Below are 23,208 nucleotides of genomic sequence, written 5' to 3'. Positions count from 1 at the left end.
AGCTGGGATTGTGTGCTCTCATTGTACTCCTGAAGTTCTCTGAAATGTCTTGGAGAGCTAGCCACTCTCAGGAATTACCGTGTAATAAGTAAGTGATAAATAAATGCACTGACAAGAAAAACTACATGGCAAAAAAAGCCACTAACCTGACCAGACTGGTAGAAGCAGAAGATATTAAAATACTGGTTATGAAATACAAATATCCAGAGGTTTTTAGAAATCTTTTTCTTTATGAACAGCAAATCTCAAAAACATTTAACTAAGCACTGTAGAACACAATCAAAGTTAGACACAAATATCTTCAGAGTCAAAAACCACAAATACTAGACCATAATAATCTTATTTGTACCAATGTAAAAGGACACTCTTAACGAAGTCCACTGAAGGGGTATGATTATAGTGTTGGCCACAATCTTAAACTGGTATAAAACACTGGAGCCTGTAAGATTACGGAGACAAGTAACTGTAGGAAGAGGCAGACCTGTGTGTTACCTGTGTGTTACATATTAAAATTTCTTTTAATGGTATATAAAATTAACTTGTGGAACTCAGTGTTTGATGAAACACAGAGCTTAGTGCAGCTCCCCTCCCACCCCTCCCTAATGCATCCTGTGTTAGCATATTCTTAGGCCTTGCAAAAGTGCTGTCAAACTTGGCATACTCTTCCTAGCCTAACACCTGGAACCAAGACAGCATGAGAGTCTCAGCATTTCCTTAAAAAACAAAAAAACAAAACAACCTCTCTTCATCAAAGACGAAAGCTTAAAACCATGAATTGAGTACACGCTGTGGTAGTGAAAGAAAGCTGAAAAGAAACTAGCGTTTCTTTAGACATTTTCTTGAAAAGATCCATGATTATTAAGTAAATCCCATGACCTGGGGAGCACTTTTGCGTGTGGGTTGAGCCTTTCTGGTTAAGAGGATGCATACAGGAGTTACAGTGCTGTGTCACAGCCACTCATGTAGTGGCAGTCTCCCTACAAAATCAACAGAAAAAGAAATTCATCCAAAGGCTAAATCAGAGCTTAGATCAGTTGAGTCACTCCTAGAGTTGTCCTTCTGTCTCCATTAATTAAAGCGGGAGCCTCAAAAGGCAGTGCTCAGCGAGGCGCCTAAGGCTGAGATGAAACTGGGAACCAAGCGACAGGGGATAAAAGCGATTTCCCCCACAGCCACCCTGCTTCACTGTAACCCTGAAAACCCAATACCAATTCGTAGTGAGCAGGTCGGGGCAGCATGTACCTGACACACTCTGCAAGACGCTACTGGAAACCGCTGGCCTGCTCCGAAAGGGTAGTATCTATGTTTCTAAAAATCTGCTCGTATGAATTCTAGCTCCTTAGCTGAAGGTACAAAATGAGTAAAACAGTTAATTGGTAGGTGCTTTCATTTATATGTGTGTCTCCATTATTTGTGCAGGTTCATTAAAAGCAGAGCAAATTGAAAAGAAAGAAAAAACTGATACAAAGTAAGTTGGAAAGAGGACAGTGATTAAGCAGGAACCATACTACGTGTACTTAATGGTGCCAGATATCTGTATAGAGTAAAGAAAGGTATAAGCACACTGTTTGATACCTCTAAAATAAGGCTCAGTGATGCCATGGAGACAACAGAGCAATCACCTGTCATTATGCCTTCCTCAGTTACCACCCCTGCCTCAGTGCTTGCAACTGCAAAGCCCAAGCTGTCATCACATAAAATAATTATGAACAGAAGCCAACCCTCACTTAGAGGGATGCCAGAGAAAAAGAGTTCATGCGTTTGTGCTCCCACGCAAGACTGCTGGCTTTACAGGACCTGCTGCATTAAGGCACTGAACTAGGATTTAGCAGAAGAGGTTTTTCTACTAATTAAGAAGCAATGATTTGGAGCCCAGCGTTTTCTTTAAGACAACCTGGGAGAAGTGGGGAGAGGAATTTGCAGAAATAGCCCAGGCTCGGTTTCACTCATCAGAATCATCTCACTTGTCTGACTTGTCACACTTTTATAATAAAATAATTTTTTATATTACATTATAAATCCCTGAGACAAGAAAATATGCCTGCAAAAGAAGTATAGCCTCCTCTGAACTAAAACTGCTCTACAGGCAATTACATTACAGACATACAGGCTGTATGTCTGCAATGTAACAAGTACGTAGAATGCAAAGTCTTATTCTGAGACCTCTTCTTCACTACAGAAACAAGCACTTCTTTCCCCATGTTCCCCATGTAACTATCATACCATTACAGACAGTGAAGATTAGGCATTTCGGTCTTGAAATGGGTTGAAAGATTTGGGTAAAGCCTTGTATCTTAACACTTACATAAGCTATACATTGCCTTCTTCAGCTGGCTCGTACAAGGTTCTTGCCTCACACAAGGTAAGAACTTGCCTTTCTCCTATTGAAAACATGTCAAGAAAGCAATGATCCCAAGATCAGATAACAGCTGTATGTTCCAGAAAGAAGTCCCAAAGCAACAAATTTTTCCTTGGCAAACAATGATGCAATACCAGTGATTTTAGTGGAGAACTGTCCATTTAGGGCTCCAGATAGCTGACTCAAGAGAATCCTAGTCCTCTCCCCAATAGTGTTGCTATAATAGGAAAATGGTGTTTTTTCAGAGATAGAAACTTGTCCTTTCGTACCCTAGTCTAGATAAGGAGATGGACTGCATCTTATTCTACTTCTGTCTTATGGTTTTCATATTAAGGAAGGGCAACTTTCCCTGTGACATTTGTAACATAAGTGTATTAGGTATCATGTCTTAGGTAGTATGTTTTAAAAATACGTGCATTTCCTCATGCAGCCATGAGAGAACGTGGGATCACATCTTTGCAAGAGAAATAGCAGAAAACCACTGAAACACGTTCTGACCTTGTAACAGCCATAATCCTGTGTATTTCTGCCAAGTTCAGAACCAGCCCTCTGAGCAAATGCACAATGCACCCTCATGTTGTCTTATAAATACTTATTTCTCTTATTTCCTTAAGCAGGAAGTTCAGTGTTTGTAAGTCTCAAGCTTCTGACAACAGCATCTCTGAAGGATTTGAGTCTGTGACGCGTGACACTTATTAGAAACTAGTGAAGGAACAAGATTTTCTTACTAAAACAGCATGTTGTTTATTGTCTCAAAGTTAGGCTTATTTGTCAGCCATAACAGCCTTTTGTTTATTTCATTCCTAATTCATTTATTCCTTCTTCACTAGCACACAGGACTAAATAGTGAGCAAAATCTGAGCATTTATTTTATTAGTACGTGACTAAATCACGTACAAGTTGCTAGCTGCGTTCTGATCAGAAAGAAGGTTGGGTATCGGAGAAGGTAGCCCATGCACGATAAGATACTTACAAGGGAAAGAGGTTCAAGTATTGATTTTTAATATACTTGTACTTACGCATGGTGCATAAAGTCACTTGGATGATAATAAACCAGCAGGATACTGATGCAGTACAAATTAACAAAATAATCAATTGACTGCAATACTGCTCCGGGAGGGCCAGAAACCACAGCACTCTAACTGCGCTCTATGCTCCTGTGAATGCCAAGATAATCAGCTCCTCGTTTTGAAGGAACAGGGTTAATTGTGCTGTTGAACTCCTGCAGTTAAATGACTCTGTTACATTGAGCATAAATGACGGATTTACTAAATTATACCAGCGGGTGTACAAAAGTGGAAGAGTATACAAACCCCCTAACCTCAAGAATCAAGAACTTCAAGTAAAATACAGGAGAATTCAGGCCAAATTCCAGTGGAAGAAGACAGTCTCAGTGATGACATGGCATAGTAGGCATGGCTTTTTTTTCAAAAAAACATAGCAGTAAGATGATCAACCAAAGGAAGTGGTGGATCTTTTACCTCTAAAACCTCTGTGTCACTGCAGGTCCTCTCCTGAAAGAGAAGGTGAAAATTCATTGCTTACATTTTTCAAGAAGTCAGGCTGACAGTTGGCCTTAGACCCTACAAATTGGGCTAAAGAGCCATCTCCCGTAAGGGTGGTTTGGAACAGCATGTCCAGACACCTGAAGCCATGGTCCAACAAACCATCTTCAGCCGCTGGAATTCAGTCACTATTTTCTGAAACCCAAAGAAACATGGTGGCAACAAAAAATGGAAGCAGAAAAGTTCAAGTTAGCCTAAGTGATCTGCACAGCCAATGCTCATTAAAAAGGAATGAGAAAGGGATATCATGCATCTACAGCAGCTTTTCAGGATCTTAATCACAAAAGAGAGCCCCTCGACTCCCAAACTCCATACAGAGTTAATGAGTAAATGTGTCTTTTTCACCTCTGATTTCTGTCTAACTGTAAGTAAACACAAATGAAGACATCTAATTTTATTAACCACCTCATCCATGTAGAATAAAAGAGATACCTCTATTAGGGCAATATTGATCCCACTCACAAAGTACACACACATCACTTGTATCATCTTACAGCTTGCTTGCTGCTTAAGAAGTCCTGAAGATGTCCATGAGGAATACCCACCTCATATTCTTCCACATTTTTGCTAAAGCCCCAAAACAACTGAGTTTTTCTTGACTCTCCAACACAAAATAATGCTGACCCTCCTTATTAGAGCAAAGGAAGTACAGAGCTACCTGCACTGTAACTGAAGTCAGATGAATCGAACAAAACTGAATTGTATTTAAATGGCAATGGGGGCCTCCTCGGGAACTGAGGTGGCTGAGTATTGCTCTCTGATTACAGTACACGGCCCATTCTAAATCAGCCAGACTTTCAAGCACTTGGCATCCCGACAGGGACAATTCTTGAGAGCAGAGAGCCTATAGCCTACTCTTGCCACACCATTTCATTACTAGACTTCATGGCTGATGCCCCCAGTAGCAGTGGGCATGCTGAGCTCTTGGGCATATGAATATAGGAGCTGCATGCGGCTGACAACTCAAGGAGAGCAAGGAGAGGTACCAGGGCTCCAGTAGAGAGCCAGGATTTCAGGAGCCCTCAGTTCAGAAAACCCAGACATTTTCTTCAGAGTACATACCATCCCTGGCAATGACAATGCCAGCAAATTATTAAGAGAAAAGTGCACAGCAGCCATGGTCATGGCTTCCTGCTGCTATTTTCAGGTTGGTATGGGTTCTTTCACATGGCCTTCTAGCCAGAAGACGAGCCAAACACTAAAATTAGATGTTAAAAACAAATCTCCCCCCACCTTCTGAATCCTCGCACGGAGGGATCTTCCCTCTAGCCTTCTTCTAAATCGTTGGCTCCAGCCCTGCACAAAAAATGTTATTTTCTTCCAGTAATAAGAACAGCAACTGGTCTCCAAGTGCAGCTATTCTAGTGTAGCTATTCCAGCATGGCAGCTTCTCTTCTACAAGATCAAAATGCTATCTTCTCAAACCCATCCCAAAGAACAGAGGGGCAATCTTCAGCTAATTACTGCTGTGCCTTATTTGAGTGCCTTCAGAAGCACTCAGCAATCAAGTTTGCGAAAATCAAGAGAAGGTAAAGGGACAGGACAGGAAAGTACTGTCTTATTCAAGAACTACTCCATCCAACACGGGAAATTTGTTCAAACTGGCAACCAGGCTCTGTCCCTCCATGCTTGGCACACAGAGCCCAGCTCTGCTTGCCGTGGGGAGGTGTGGACCTCTGTCGCACTGGAAAAGGCGCTGCCCCATCTCTCAGCCCAACAAGCACCCAACAAGACAAGGACTTGCCACTGTTAAACTCTCTTAGGAAAGACTGCTGCTGACTGCCCTGCACAGCAAAACCCAGGGCATCTGGGTTCACTAATATCTGCGGTACCATTGCTAAAAATCGTAACACCAGAGGTACGGCCATTTAGGGAATGATCATTCAAGATCAGCAGCAATCACACAACAGTAAATTAAAGTGAATAGCCTGAACTCAGATGTTCCACTCAGCAATTAACCTTTCCTGATGGAAATAATTTAAAACACTCATGTTGCAACCAAGTTCATATTTGGGGGGGAACAAGAACCAGTTTGCTTCTGCCTTACTTTGTGACCTTTCATTTTCCTGATATTAGTTCAGTGCTTGGTAAGTAAGAAGCTTTCAAAAATAAAAGAAGGGGAAAAGAAATCAATATTTTTGTCCATTTAGCAGGCCTCTCACAGTTCAGTGACATTCGGGAAGCAGTGAGTAAAGAGACAAGGAATCAATGTGTAAGAGAAGGCTGCAGATCATATTCAACATGCTCAGCTAAGCAATCAATAGTGCTCCTCCAGCTTCTACTTCGAAATTCAAGTGAATTGGTTAGGTGGTAATGTAAAATGAATACAGAGTATAGATGGTCTGCAATGGAAAATGCCAATTTGGTAAAACAGAGATTTTTATAGTGTCCTACCCTTTTTGTCAAAGTCTTTTTGCTCCAAGACAGAATTTATTGAGGGGAAAGAGTGAGATGGAGAAAAAGCCCTAGATATCTTGACATCCAGTATACTGCCCTAAGATCAAGCAAACTTTGATTCACATCTCTGGTCTGTCCTCAGTTTGGCAGGAGGGCTCATATCAGGACTGGGATACTGTCACAAGTGCTAGCTATTCTGAGAACACTTTTTCTGATTTCCAATTTTTTCACTGCTTCAACAAGTGAAAAAGAGAGCAGGAACATTTTTGAAACCTTAAGAAATCTGCACAGGAGGGAAAAACTGCTTCTTATCCTATCTGGAGAAGCTGACATTATGGCATTTAATGATAGAAAAATCTAAGTAATTGATATTTCAAACAGTGCCTCATTGCCAGACACCTGGACAGTTACCTTGATTCCAAAGTGAAAGATCTCTGGGAATATGAAATTCCCTGGAGATGGGATACAACTGCACGCATTCGTCTCACCAGTGGATCAGACTGCAATCCACAAAGACGCATCATCAACAACTTTTGGGTAACTTTTCCACCGCGCTGTCTCACCAGTTACATTGGGACCCACAAACGATCAGTCTCTCCAAACTAATCAGAATGGCAGCATTTTACAGCCTCTTTGCACAGAGGTAAACAGAGTGCCTGGTGCCAGAGAAGAAAATTGGGCCCCACGCGTGTAAGGCATCTGATAAAGTGCAGCTCCTCCCACCTCAGCTGCAAAATTAGTTGTTATGAATAATAGCTTTCCCTTCTCTTATATCCCTTGGCCAAGGATTGCAGATATACCTTTCTTAAAACATCCTGCTTGGAAACAAACAAACAAACAAACCCTTAATTCCTCCTCAGTAATATAAATCTTTTCAGGAGTTATCTTCACTTACTACTAAGGCCACCATCAATCTTTCAGGTGATAGGGGAGTCCCAGAGTAGGTCTGAGCTGTATCTGTACCCCCTCTGTGGTATGAAAGGGTTTTAGTTTAAATGAGAATCAGGCCCAGCTCATCTTTGAGATCAGAAGCCTTCTGCCCTGGAAACTGGCATTTTGTGTATATCTACACTGTAAAAAGAAGAGTAGTGCTCACATTATGCTGAATCTTTAATTTAGTAATTCCCCATTTATTGTAATTTGTTCATTTATAACTTTGGGCCATTTCTTATTATCTTGGACACTCTTCCAGCACGTGGCTTTCTTCCTACTCCATGGTAGCTCACTGGTCCTACAAGGAAAGAGAGACCACGTGGTCCACCTTTACATAACATACTTATTTAAAGCTGACATAAAGACTCTATTAGAATGATTGCTGTTTCCACACAAGTGATTAATAAGCCATTTGATAGGTCCCAAGAGAACATAAATGCTCACAGGCTAAAGATTTCTCTAACTCTGTTGATTTTAAGTTAATTTATTTCATGAAACAAGCTCCAGATAAATGGGAATTGTGAGAACATATCAATTTGGAGAAAAATCTGTTCCGTTTGGTTTGTATGGGAAGACTCAACTGCCAAGTAAAAGTATTCTCTTCTTAGAAGAGTGCCCTTGACCCACCCTGGGGCAGAAGGGACTTCTCGTATAGGTGTGAATATCTGTGGTGATGTCCAAGCAGATTCCTAGTCATCATTTGTAGTGGCTTTAGCACTAACTTCATGCATTTTTTTTCTGAAGAGACCAGTTTGCTTTACAGACATCGACTTAAGTTGAAGTATACTCCATACAGAGAGCCAAAAGAGCCTTGCAATGTGCCTGTGTAGGTATACATCATCATTTAGGGAAACTGAGTCAGCAGAGGATGTGATCTTAAAGGGAGTCTGCAGCATGTGCAGAAAATAGACTCCTAATATTTCCACTTCATTCTTTGTAGACTCATTCCCACTCAAATTTCATCTAATAGCTCATCATTTGCCTTGAAACTTCTTCTTGGGAAAGTACAATATACGATCTTTCTCATGGAGTTACTTTCATGGATTATCCCTTCCCCAGGTCAGCAATAAATACCATTTCTTGTCATAATGCCACATTCATTAAAGAACAGCGCATTGCCCTATCCTTTACGTGGTCTTTTTTGCTTCCCATTTCTACACATTTTCTAAGTGGCTTCCCATTAAAGAAAAAATGCATTTTTGTATAGCTGCCCAAAAAGTTCAATAACAATATTCAGTGGTGGTGATGGCAGAACAGCTCTGGGTTCCTCTTTCATGCAGTGGGGCTAGAGTAAAAGTTTATTTCAGCTTCCTTCGATGTTCATAGTCTTTCTGAGCAGATGGGCCCTGCTGGGTCCAGTGGCAGTGAGAAATTATCCTACAAAAGTGCTTGCCAGAACGCCAGCTCTAGAGCAGCTTCTCAGAATAAGAATTGTATATGGCGTTAGGAGGGGAGGAAGGCTAATCAAAGTTCAGTATCACTGTCCTATAACATACAGTGCATGAACCGTGCTGAAGACCAATTTGATTTAAATTTATTTTAGAAAGTCAGAATTAAGACAGTTATTTAAGACTAGCTGTGCCCCCTCAAAACATGATGCTCTGGACTCATGTGGCGACAGTGCAGAAGAGATCGGCCCCATCGTACAGAACCCGGGTGTCCTCGACCGCGTGTTCAAAAGGGCACAAATGGCTTTTGATTTCTTTTTCCTGGCTGCCATCCTCCAAGTGCCCTACCGTGCAAACACTGGCCTGCTACAGACTACAGTCTTTCTCTTTTGCAACTTCTTCTGCTTTATCGCCATTCGAAATGATTTTTCCTTTCCCTTTTTCCTCTGTGCTGTGAGCAAGCGATACAGTTTGAATTTGGGAGATACCTCTCTAAGAGGCATCTGTTTCATCTCATGTGGAAGGGGGCACTCCTGCGTAGAGGCGATAGCCATCGCACAGGGCCACTTCCTCGCTTTCTGGCAACTCCCGCAGTCCCTCTTAGGACTCGGTTCCCCACTGCACCATGAAAGCAGGTTGCTAGCACTGATTACTGCCCAGTGCTGTCAGCACTTCCCCAGCCAGGTGGTAATGACATCTGCAGCAGGCCCGTTTAGGCTCAATAAAAAACAATTCCCATTTTTACAAAGCTGCCTGCCTGGAGTGATAAAGCAACAACTGCCAAAAAGTCCTAGCTTCTCCTAATATTTCAAACCTGCAGTACTTACACTTCAAGGTTCACATGAGCAGCAGTGATATACTAGGGAGCCTTTCTTGTCTTTTTTAACACCTTCAGACCTCTCTGTTGCTCTCTCAGTGGAGATGAGATACGGAATTACAAAACAGCGATGGTGGGAATTAGACGGGCTGCACAATGTCTTCTAACAGGAAATTTCATAACTAGAAGCCAGAGACAAAACAGAAGCCAATCTTATGACAGAGGGAAACCACAATTATGCTGCTGCTCTCATTCACGTAGAGCAGAGCGGTTGTTTACAGCACAGCACAGCTACCTCTTTATTCTATTACCACCAAAATGCATCAGACAGAAGAGACAAGGGCACTTGCTCCTATGGACACCTTTCACAGCCCAGTAGGAAGGGACCACTGATCTGCATTGATCTAGCTGTACACTGCAAAGGTTGCAACTGCCTTTCGCCAACTCCCGGAGCCAAAGGTTTACGGATCCCCATCACAAAGCACATTAATAAAGTCACCAGAGGTGTGGGTACCACTGTTGTACCGCATCAGGCTAGCAGCGCACAGCTGCCTGTGACAGGCCACCTGCCACCGGGGAAGCACCCGAACCAAATGGTTTCTGCAGAACAATTTCTGTATCAGAGAAAAGGTAGGAAAAGCAGGGGGATAATGGATTGGCTTGTAAAAAGAAAAGGAACAGCCCACGTCCTGTAACTCTGGCCTTTTCCCAAACCAGTTTTTAATACGATACAACTAAAGGCCTAATCTTGGCCCTTGCCATGACACCCAGTATATCGGGACCTTTTCTTTGAACCCTCAAATGTTTTTTTTCAAACCAACTCCCTTGCAATTTTCCCCGTGGAGCTTGCATTTGCTTTGTGTGCCCAAAACCACGATGAAGAGCAGGGTCAAGGCAGAGAGATGCAGGTCAGGGGACTCTTCCCAGCCCATCCCAGAATCTGGCTGCTGTAAAATACCAGAAACCCACCTTTCCGCCCCAGAGCTCGTGAACTGCCTAGCACTGCGCTGGAATGGCACACTGAGCCTGCTCCTGTTTGCCCCAGGCAAAGCCTGCAGCTCGTTCCTCGACATGGAAGTCACGAGAAAGGGAGCGACGTGGCAAGCGGGATCACGCCTGGTGTGAGATTGCAGCCACAAGACCTATCGCGGAGCAGCGGTGGGGTCAGCTAAGGGGGAAGAGACGGGATGCTGGGCCACGGAGCAGGCGCCGGCACGACAGAGCACACAGAGAACTAAGAGGGAGGGACAAAACCCTGCAAGGGGGACAAATATTAATGCATTCAGAGTTTATTCCAACTGAAACTTTTGGCAGCTCGTGATAGAGACAAGGCGGTAGAAGGCACAGCAGCGTAGCCTGCCTATTCCACACGGCTTTTCTCAACAAACCCCTTCGCGGAGAGGCCTTTTCCAAAACTGCCCATGTTCTTCAGCAGTCAGTCCAGCCAGCTGCTGCCCTGGCCTGTTTCCAAAGCACATCTGTACGATTCAATTTTTTTTCAAAAATCTTTTAAAAAACCCTCATTTTTTTATTGGGGTTACATGTGCACCACCATGGATTTTAGTGCCAGAGTTTTCCCTTGCCCTCCCTGGGTCACAGTGCTGGCTGGTTTAAGGGAGGGATAAAATGATTATCCAGCTACAAATTCTTTGAACTACTGCTGCTTTTTTGGCCAGAAATGAGGAAGCATCTTTTCAGCTCAGTTATTAGCATAAAATAATTAGACTTTGGAGTATATTTTCCTCCCAGTGCACATACATAATTTGCATCAACAGTAACAGCAGCTTCTCTCTTCACACTCATTGAAAGGAGGCTATACCCCAAGGGACTGAGAAAGACCAAACCCTAAATAAGCTTTTGCTTACCACTGAAGATTTCCATACACTCCTGTAAACTGCTGTCCTCCTGATATACTTTTGCTCTTCGTGGCTTATTTCCATTGAGACAAATGTTTAGCACATCATGGAAGAAAACCATTTACTCAGGCTTCACACACGGCAGGCAACCAAAAATGTTGCAGGGAAATTCTACAGAAATCACTCTGCGTCCAAACTTTGAGACCCGATTCATGTTATGGTTTCCACAGAATAAAAATTTAAAGGAAAAACTTCCTTGATGAAACTACACCTCTTTGCTGCAAATAGTGATGAATCTCTGGTTAACACCAACACTGCCTGCACATTTATGGGCTCTTCACAGTTCCAAAAACTAGCCAGCATTAAGCTGTGTGATGGCAAACATTGAAGAAGTAGTTGAGCCTTCACAGAGTAATGAAATGGAGATCTGGGGAAATCAACTACTACAGCATAAGAACCATCTTTATGATGATTTGAACAGATACCTAAATTGGGATATAAAGTCACATGTGTCTTGGGCCACTGCAGTCTGAAGAAATCAAAAACATCCAGTGCTAAATGACAGAACCATAGACTTAGCAAGCTATCGACAACACCATGACATCAGAGATGAAGTCTTTTGTTCTGGGGCCCTTTTAAGAGTGAGGTTAGCTGTATCCATGGATGACCATCACAAAAGGAAAATGATGAAGACTGAATCACAGCGCCAAAGATACAGTAGAACTACATATGGGATGAAACTGCCCTCTTTTACCAAAGTCTTGGCTCAAAATGAACTGAGATTGCTGGTAACAACAGTATTGTGCAAAATGGGGAACAATGAACTAAAAATAGAGAAAAACCTGCAAAAGGTTCCTGAAAAGGAATAAAAACTATAATCCACCTCTATTGGGTCAGGCCCCTCCCCATTCCCCACTTTCCTTTCATCAGGGGCCAACCCAGTTTAAGTTCTTCCTTCTTGTTTCGCCTTACCCCATGTCACCCTGGATTGCATAGCAGAGGAGATCAGGGAACTGCTCTAGCTTAAAAACAATCATTTCCTTTGCGTGGTATTTTTTAAATGCAGTCAGATTCCTGATCCCAACACCAGCTATTCCTGCAACAAGAAAGGTGGGAATGGTGCCAGAGGAACAAACAGTCAGGACAGAGGAGGCAAGAATATCTAAAGTCATGAACACCACTTAGAAAAACATAAGGTAAAACCACATACAGTGGAACAACAGTGCACATTTATTATTAGCTTCTTGGCCGAGATCCAATTCTACAGAAGTGCAAAGACCCAGATTCCATTTCCACTTGCTCAAGGGTAAATGCAGACTCACTCCACTCCTTTCAGTGGAATTACTTAGACTTTCACTGCTGCAAAATAGAGCAACGTCTATCTCTTGTGTTTAACACTACCCCGTGAGGAGAGAAATTGTTAAAAGCCTCCCTCCAGTTGAACCGAAGCTCAGTCTTGCTGGGCTGAACTTATGAGGAGAAGTTATTATTCCTTGCTTCAAGGAGAATGTCCCTTCCTGCTTCCGAAGAAGTAAGCAAATCAGACTACGCAGCTTGCTGGCTAAGAAACCACACTGACATATTGAGGAGGAGTGAGTGATCAGGGGTGTGCAGAGAAGGTGCCCACCACGAAGCGAGCGCAGCATGCAGAGCTCCATGAATCAGTACGTCTGGGCTCTGGAAGCGGCACATGGATGTGGCATGGGGACATCCCAGTGTAGGCGCACAGCTACCGCACAAATGAACCACCACTGCTTATGAGGTGGCTTCTACGGAGATGACTTGCAGGTGGTTCCCCTCCAGCGCTCCCATCCTGGGACTTTTAAGTGTCAGTCAGTGTAAGCGCCTGTGTCCAATTCCACAGAAACAGTGCAAAAATCACAGCATGATCCCTGCTTCGCGTGCTTCTCTTCCCTCCCATTGAAGCCAGGTGCCCCCTTCCTCTACACGTGCCTGGACGTGGTAAGAACTGTCCAGGAGAATTTCTCTCCCCTATATCATAACTCAAAATGCGAGCTATTTTTATATAGGAAGAAAGGCACAACTCACACATTTTCCATACCTTCTACGAGTATGTAACTGAGGTCATGCTTTGGTCAGGGATGAAGGAAGCAGCTGGAACAAAGCTGCAGCATCTTTTGAGAAATGGAACGAGAACTCAGGGAAAGCAGATCTGAGCTGACATGATGTTCCGTCCTCTATCTACAGCTCTGTTTTCTGGGTCCTTTACATTTCACACCTCATTCTCTATTTTGATAAAGCATCCCTATAGTTGGCTGCAGCACTGAGGTGCTGGTGGACACGCAAAGGGTTATGAACACACAAAATTAGGGAGAGGTTATTTTCTGTGTTTTTCCCAAGATCTTTCATGAAAAGGCACCAAGTCCTGGAGAGGTACTGTGTTGTTCCAGTGAACAATTATCTGAGCTTCTTATGGAAAACATGGCTGAAAATAGAAGTCCCTTTTCCTGTTGTCAACCCTCATAATAAAAAATAAAACCAGAACTGAGGTAAGTTCTCTCCTATTCCCTCTCTCAAGCCCTCTCTCAGATTAATTCAGGACTTGATAAAAGATGTTTGAATCAGAAGGAAATCATTCATCATGTCTACTAGTTCACCTAGTCAGGGTGGATAGATGGCGGCTGTTTTTAATCAGGCAAAATGTAATAAAAGAGGTTCTAAATTACTTCATAAAGTGGATGAAAACTACTTATCATTTCATTTCACATCTCCATCTAAATGGTAATACACTCAATGAAGACAAAACATCAGTCTGTAGGCAGTGCTATAATTTGGGATCAGTGCTAAAAACTTGTCTTGTCCTGGTATTATACTGATGCCCCTGGCATCTGGACAGAAGAACTGAAATAAATAAGCTAAATACCAGCCTGCTATTTGTAGACTCTCCAGAGAGCTCGGATTTCCCTAAGTAAATAAAATAGTGAAAACTGTGCAACACACACACAATCCTAACTGCTGAGAAGTCACTGTTGCATCTTTGCAGACCACATCCATGTTGGCAGGCTGCCACAGCTGCAGCCATTCCCTGACGGATCCCCTTCACTGTGGCTTGATGAAAATGTTGGAGAAAGTTATGCTCAGCTCTGCCCAGAGCTTATTGGAGCTCAGCTGTGTCTCCCTCCTGGACGTGCATCCTGTGACGCTGTTGCTCAACGTGGAGTCACCACCAGAGAAGCACCCTGGCATCTCAAATGTACATGCCTAGAAGGGGCCCAGAAATACTCCATGATGGGCATCTAAATGAGGCCACAGCCCAGCCTTGCAGTGAAAAACACGACCTGCCAGCTCAGGTTGAGCAACTTCTCCCCTTGCTCTCTCCCTCTCTGACAGACTGGCCTTCTCACCACTGATCAATGCACATCTGGGGTCAGCAGCATATGCCTGTCTAAAGCAGAACGACACACAATTTCTTCGCTGTCTGCTCCTATCTGAAAATGCCAGGGCAAGGGGTGCTGGATCTTACCTTCTGGGAAATGCTGCACCCGTATGTTTCACATGCAAAAATCAAAGCATGTTTAGTCAAATAACTCATGCACATTTTATGCAAAAAATAAAGAGCTATTGGGCAGCAAAGAATGAAACAGTAAATGAAATAAGGAAAATGTTACTTAGGTTACAGCCTCCTGAGCGCAAAGACCTCTTACTCATATCTCTATTAACGCTACAGAGGGAAATGTGCTTTCTCCATCTGCTGCTGCTGCCATCGCCCAGGGCGAGCAGGTGTAGTCCCGGAAAAAGCTGGAATGAGCCATGGGGAAGCAGGGATGGGAGCAGAGGCAAGACCGTCAGCACTGGAGTATGCCCAGGGACAGATGTCTCCATACAATTGTTATTACTTTACGCTTAGGTAGCATCTAGCACAGTAATTTCCCCTGTGCCTCTAGATCACGCATGTGGAAACACAAAATGATAACAATAATTACAGTTTAAGGTTACTGTCCTTTGTCTAAGTCTTTTTGGCTTCAGATGAAGTGTACTAATCTCATTTTTTAGTTTTTCCCCACTGTTCTCATTTCAGTTTTCTTATTGCCCAGGTACTGCAAAGACCACCGAATACCACAAATGGCTATGGTCCAACCTCCTTTTTCTTCAGGGCAGTGGACTGGGCATCCGAAATCTACCCTTCCTTTTGTTCTACTTTGTTATGTGACCTGCTGGAAACTTTAAAGCCCCTCTATGGATTTCCAGCATTTCTGAAATGGGCATAATCCATACTTGAAACATGCTTTGATATCTTTACTTAAAGAGTATTTTAGTACATACTGTAAAACACTACAGGGACTGACACACTTACTTCAGATGGACAGACAGATCATTTCAGTGCGAGATCTGTAAGTATTAAATCCCCAAATCAGTCCCTTTCTTCTTGTCTTCTATTTTGTAAACAAGTAAAAAGTATTTGGAAAGATTTTTTGACTTTCTGCTTCAGACTGAATTATTGTTTTCAAGTCAGGTAGGTAATTCACATTGCACACACCCCTCAAATACAGTGCTAATAAGGAAAGCACAACTGGTAGATTTTGCTGATGAATAATATTCTCAGGTAAACAGCTATCTTTACCAAAGTATTTTTCTTCTTTACACAAAAACATTCATCACTCCACAGTGAATGGCATGACATGACTAGACTTCAATTTGACTCATACCACTAAAAGCAATGTCCTTTTTCAAACCTTCCTATCTCAATCTGGAATTTGCATTTCTTTCAGACACTCTAGTTTTCTTCCAGCCTTCACTGACACATGCAACCAAGCGAGAACATTTCAAAACTAAACCCCAAATTCCAGTGAGATATGTATATACCAACTCTGAACTTAAACAAGAAACATTTTTTTGCTATGCTAAGTTGCTCACTGCAGAAAACGTTCTCTTCCTTACAGGGAGATAACTAACCAAAGGCAATCATTTACATCCTGTCTCTTGCACTTTTCTCCAGCTAGCTTCCTGGAGGTAAAAAATACTTACACCTCGCCTTCCAGGTGACGCTGCACTAAGACATCTGTTTCAAGTTAACTTGTGCTTTTTAATTTTTTTTCACTGAATTACAGGCTACAAGTAAAAAAGGCTTCCACCTTTGGAGGACTGCATCACTCAACTCTCATTAAGTCCTCAAAACTGGGTTTAAGAAGTTTTAAGTAGCAAACTGTCACTGAGGGAAATCTCAACCTAATTTGTTATGTTTTCAGAAAAGGCAGGGCGAGCTGAGCTACCCAGGATTTGCTTGTGATAAAGACTTCAGGCAGTTACAGATAAAAAAACAGCCTTCTAGACTGACATTCAAACAAGGCATAACGAAATTTTTGATGCAGATGTCATTGTTCAGCAAATTAGCAGTAGAAAAGAGTTGGCTTGCACCAAGCCTCCTTTGTTGGCATTTCTCAGCAAAGGCCATGGGCCAAGGACCCCGTAGAGGTTTACTACAGTTAACTGGCAGAGAGAGTTTTGCAGGTCTGTACAAAATACCAGCTCTAGCAGGGGCACTCCAGCCTTCAAGTACTTACTTAGCCACCCAGATTCAATTAAGAAGAGCCATGCAGTACTGAGTTTCTATGAGTTTCTATTTCTATGAGTAGGAGAAGGCTGAAGTTCTGGAAAATAATCAGATACCTGTTTCAGATGTTGTCTCTTACTACCTGTTTTTCCTTGCAGCAAACCTGCTTTCCACGTCATTATGGAGAAAGGAGTCAGACCTACGGATGTCTGGAAATTGGATTTTCATTTTGGAGGAGATAATGAAACTGAAAAAAACTGTCAAAATGATCAGGAAACAAAACCTTGCAAAGCTTCCAACCAGAAATGTTGAAACAAAATTAAACACTTTTTTTAGCTAAATTAAATGAGTTGGTGCAATAAAATATTTTTGCCCTAATTCAGTATTTCAAGTATAAAAAAGCAGATTATGTTTCTGTTACTTTAGGGTTTGCACCATCAGAAATAAAATGAGTTTAAGTCCTCTTCAAAAGATTTTTTTCTTTAGGCAAATAATAATTCTATTCTTCATATTTGAATGCCCTACCAATTTTTTTCATAAGCTCTTTTAAAAACATGGCCTGCATAAACGAGGAAAAGATCCCCAAGGTTTATGAGATATGAATATGGTTAGATCTCAAACCAAGGAAGTTAAAGAGGAACAAGGCCATTTCTCTTCCTCTTTTTCAGAAAAAAAGTAGTCCAAACAGAAATACTCTTCCTATAGCAAACAAGGGAATTATTCTGAGAAAAGATCATGTTCCAAAAGAAATAAAATGGATTCCAATAAATGTTTTCCCAGGAGATTGCCATGGTTCAAAGAATAAAATAAAGAAGAAAGCAGTGTTCAATTATCTCAGCATTTCCTGGCCTAAGAGTAGCAGAATTTTTGTCCAAACTCTGTCAGAGATTGCTTGTTGCCCTCTAGTATCAGACCCATAAAATGTGAGAGGCAGACTATTAAAAAAAGAATTCCATTTGTTCTGAGTTGGAAAATACAGCAGTAACAATGGTGTATATAATACTTATAAAAGGAACCTCACATTTTTAAGACGCTCTGCAGACACTGACTAGGAAAACGTGCAGCTTCTCCAAAGAGCAGAGGGGCTGGGACAGCGGATGCCAGCCAGAGCTGATGACTCCTTGTTTCACAGGGACAAAACTCCTCCAGGCATAACAGCGCTGGCTCTGGTCAAGCCACGTGTAGGATGAAAGCGATCCCATGATCCAGAAGCTCAGCCGCGGAAAGCCGGCTGAGAGCCGTGGAAATCAGGGGAGCAACACAGAAGATGTGCTGAGGATTGAGTCAGTGATGCTTGCTGGACGACAAAGCCAAGGTAGATGGGAACGAATGTAATCAATCACTTAGCCTCAGGCACCACGACAAAATACAGGGCATCTCCTCTGCGCGCTGACTTATTTTATTTTTCAGGTTCTTCATGAGGACACAGCCAATACATCTGGACCTCCTCCAAAGAAAAGAAGTAGGAGAGAGTGTGCGGAGGTGGCAAGGAAGAAGAGAACCAGCTATTAATGTTCAGACTAGCACTGCAGTGTTACATAAGCTGGAGCCAAGCAGTAATCAGCTTAGTGATTTTGCTGTAAGACCAATAATTAGATCTGGCAATTCTGATTCTTCTGAGAAGATTTCAAGCTTGCAAGGCTCATGGACCCACTATAGGGTATTCTTCTCTATGAAGGAATAATACTTGGAATCAATGAAGATAAAACGAATGGAGACAGACTACTTACATCAATGAAATATTAAATCTGCGCACATAGTAAGAGTGTATTTCTTCTCAACATTCAGTAAGTACCTCAGGACCAGTATAACATATAAAGCATATAAAATATAGACATGCAGTCATTCAGTAATCACTTCATTTGGACAGATAAAGTTGTAATACTGGCCAGAGTCCATTTAGGATATATACAACTAATCAGGAAAAAAAAAAAATCATGGAAATGTTCAGGTATCTATTAGTCTTTTCACAATGTTTTATTCTATGCAGTCCTATTCTGCCCCTCAGTACGGAAGTTCACAAGGTCAAGAAGCGTTATTCAACTTCAACAACCCCTGACATACATATTAGCATTTTAATTACTACTGGCTATTCTCAGCCTACAGTTAGAGGCACCCGTTTTGCTGAAAAGCCATGTTCCAATGTAGCATCAAATAATTACTGCAGAAAACCATTCAGAAACACTTCAAATCTAAACCTTTAATTCATTTCCATTGTATCCCCAAATACTGCAATCAAATTTCTCTGACCTTTATAAAACTCTTTTTATATTCATGGAACACACCATGCATACAAGCAATGATTTCACAGATGTATTTATAACTCCTTGTTGGCCTCCTTGCTGTGGAGCTGGTGGTAAAAAAATGCACTTAGGATACTGCATACATACTTTGAAGATGTGGATCACAGAATGAGCTGCAATAAACTAATAGGCTGAAATGCTGTTCACAAAGAAAACACTCATCAAATTTTAAACAGAAGCAAAGCACATTAAATGGCATGAGTGCATGCACTACGTAATACATTTATTATGTTGTACAGTAACATATACCATTATATCGATTCCTTTTAGCTTGTATGTCTTAGTATAGAAAGTTGTTTGGGTTTTTTTGTTTGTTTGTTCCCCCTAAAATCAGAGCCCTGTGATGTAAGCCTTGGTACAACATAGTCAAATGCCCTGGAAAGCTATACCAAGGCAAAAATGTTCTGGTGTTATGTTGTTCTTAAGTTGTGCATCCCTAGCTGCACTGCTTATTTATTGCTGATGACATCTAAAGCAAATGCTGATTTTCTGAAGTCAAGGCAGAATAGAAATAAACTGCTATAAATCTATTTTCCTTCATTCTAAATATACTATGTTACAGTCTAAAATATATGTGCATCATATACTAGCAGGTACAATATTTTTATTACTTCTGTAGTCTTCCTAAAGTGTATGTCATCTAGTATAGTTTCAATCTTTTAAAAAGTTTTAACTCAAATGCAGTTTTCTAGTCTCCAATATGCCAAATTTTCTGCGAGGCTTAGAGATTTGCCAAAACTAAACCGACTCTCTCCCACATGTCTTGCATTGTTCCTGAGGAAGTTCTTCTGGCATACAATTTACTCAAGTTTAAACAAGAAAGCAGAGCTGAACAGTACACACACTTTATAAACTTGATATGAAGATAACCCTGAAGACGGGCATGAAAAACTTGCTTACACACTGCAGTCTAGATTCTGTCCTTGCTCTAGTGCTGGCACAAATGCTCTTCCAAGTCAACCCCAGCTGTCCTGAACTGAGCTCTGGCAAGGGTAAAGAGAATGGTCACTATGCAGGGCCAGGAGGTGCTGGCACAGCCACAACCCCAAGAAGACAACCTTCATCTCACCACCACATACTGCCGCTGGTTTGAACGTAAGGAAGAAAGGCATGAATCACACCAACAACGTGTCCATGGATTTCTGGGTCCAGGGAATGCAGACACATGCATGAACTTCAGCAACAGTTAGCTCAGACTGTCGGAGCACTGCATGTCTTACCCCAAACCAAACGAAACTTGTCCCAAATCAAACCAACTTGTGTTGCACACCAGGTTCCATGTTAGTCCAAGGCCACTGATTCACACCATCTATTCTGTTCAACACCCTACCAATATACACTACGCTGCTGTCATTCATTAGATTCTCCACGGGATTAAGATCACTGTCCACATTTCAGCAATATTAAAATAACATATAGCAAATACTTGGGAATAATAACAGAAAACCCCGAACCATATGTTCTCATCGCTGCCATCACTTGCACTGTAATATTAAGCAGACACTATCAGAGATTCAGGGCTGCAATTGCACAGACAACTAACAAAGGCAATGCTGCTCTACAAAACAGAGACGCTATTCATGAGGCAGGAAACAAGAGGTAGACAGGAAAAAGCAGAGGAAGACTGGGGAATGGGGTTGCAATCAAGAGAACAGAGATCGACAATAAAGCAGAAACTTAACTAATGCCAATTCAGCAATTTATAGGCAGCAGAGTGGAGCCTGAATATGGCCAGCTGTCTCAACAGTGTTTTGTAAAATTACTGAATTTCAGCATGGTTACAAATATATTGGAGGAATAAAGCTCATTTTCCTTGCCTTACCCCACCATATCCCCAGTATCATCTTCAGCGATACGAAAACTACACAAAATGTGACTGGAGGCAACTTCAAGGGGTCAGCTGAAACCATCCCAGTGCCCCAAGGCAGAATCAGCCAGGCCTAAGTCAGGCATGACAACTGCCTAATCTTGCCTTACAACCAGGGACAAGGAGACTCCACAGCCCCAGGCGCCACCAGATCTACAGCATACTGGTGCTCTTACTGTTGGAAAATTCCATGTGTATTTGTATAGCACTGTCTTCACTTATCGGTTTATTATCTTGCACTACATTAATTTACACCTTTTTCGAGTAGAAACAGTTTTAGATTATCCTGTGATTTTAGTTTTACACTATTTCCATATAAGAGTCATCATATATTTGAGTTTGTCATTTTGATAGTAGTCTATCACTCTACTATGTGCAGCTAACTGTGCTTTTTCATATAATATAGCTATACAGGATTTCCAGTATTCTTTAATACTGCTGTTGCTGGATTTTCTTCTCTGCAGCTGTCTTTCTAGTTACAAACTAATAGATCAATTCAACCTAGCATTTACATAGTGCTGAATATAACTGCATTTGCTCAACTAGCAACAATTGTTTGAAATGTTTGATTTTCTATACTTAAGAGTTGTGATGCTTTCCATTATAATGGCATTGTACATCATAAATACAATATAAATACACAGTCTAAACACACAATTCAGCACTACTACACTTAACATCAGGAATTCAAACATGGAGACAGGTAAATTCTTCTGTGTATGCTTAACATACTTCCGAAGCGAAGGAGACTACTGTGTCGACCTAAGTGACAGCTTAAGTATTTGGGTGACTGAAGACCTCAATCTTTTTCATAACAGAAAGAAAGAGTTTTTATTATGGAAACTGACTCCTAAGCAATAATCATGACAACTCAATTAAAAAGTGGCTAAGTGCTTTACAGTTGGAGTCACTGTTGGTCAACTGCAAAACACAGCTAATACAGCTTGCTGTGAGCAGTTAATTTTCAGCAACCTCTTGTTGTATGTGCAGAGTCTGCAAAGGCCAAGGAAGCCTAGAAATCGGCCTCTCTCAGGTTCAGTTTTCGTAAAGCAATCATAGGGAATTTAGAAACCATTATGTGCAGTGACAACGGCTGTGCAACGTGTACTGTAGAGCCATGACACAAACTGGCTACTCCACCACCTGAATTTTCATCTTCTTTCTTTCAACATTATCTCAAACAAACAATTTCATGGTCTAAAGACTTGCTTCTCCTCCATACTCCCGAGGCATAGCAATATTCCCTTATTTCCTTTAGCAATGCAAGGATGGCAAACGATTTCTTAAGCAGTGGCAAAAATTTTTTCCCCACTTGTCACCCAAAGCTCCCTGCAGCCCCAATATTTTCTCAACTTGCTTTCTTGTTTGGAATGACTTCAATCACACAACACATGCACCTGCATTTCTTATCTTTGTCCTACTGGTTATATTGTGGTTTCTCTTTCCACATTTAAAATGCAGGTTGAATTCCACCTTCCCATAAACCAATTCTGCTTGGATCTGATCTTTTTCAGCTCTGTGCCGTAATCTTTGTTGCTTCTTCACCTGCTTCATTTTTTCAGATATCCGCACTCATGAACTTATATATGTAAATAATCATACACCAACATCTGCAAAGTGTCTGAATATGATAAAAGCAAGATGTTTCGTTTAGGTATTAAATTCTCTCAGTAGTCAGACATATACCAATTATTAAATGACCTAGTCCATACAGCTGACTAGTGTCCTCAAGAAAACCTTTTCTTATCATGCTTGCCAACTTCTCCTATGAATTAGGAACAAAATTTAGAAAGGAACTCTGACCTGTATGTAAAAGGAAAATAAATGATGTTCAAGATGGTGTAGACCGGATAAAGTTATTAACACAAGAATCAGGCCTCCCTCTGCGAACTGCAACAAACTCCTGGAAGCCATACACTGGATACAGCATAAGATAACTTACTTCAAAAGCAGGTAAAACTGTGATCCATTTATGGAAGATACTGCCTGTTTTCTGCACAGCATGCCTCATTTTGTCAGGATGACTGATGAGAAAAAAGTCTTCAGTTCTTGTTTCACGAAGAAGCTGGCAATGCATTTCAACCAACAGTGTGTAGGTTTGAGGGTGGCTGGTTTTATTTCAGCATTGGAAAGAAGACATTTCCTCTAATGAGTTTTCTTTGGCTGTTCAATATTTATTACAGGTACTTAAACCAAGCTTTTATCACTTAA

At 41.6% G+C, this 23,208-nt stretch overlaps 1 protein-coding gene across 1 annotated transcript in view; it reads right to left on the bottom strand.

The window, feature by feature from the left end:
* PCSK2 (proprotein convertase subtilisin/kexin type 2) overlaps nt 1–23,208 on the bottom strand; it is a 113,525-nt gene that overhangs the window by 63,232 nt on the left and 27,085 nt on the right. The window lies entirely within an intron of this gene.

This window comes from Dromaius novaehollandiae, chromosome 3, assembly GCF_036370855.1.
Source record: "Dromaius novaehollandiae isolate bDroNov1 chromosome 3, bDroNov1.hap1, whole genome shotgun sequence".
NCBI classification, from domain to species: Eukaryota; Metazoa; Chordata; class Aves; order Casuariiformes; family Dromaiidae; genus Dromaius; species Dromaius novaehollandiae.
The sequence above is the reverse complement of the archived record's forward strand: the minus strand, read 5'-3'. Positions and strand labels throughout refer to the sequence as shown.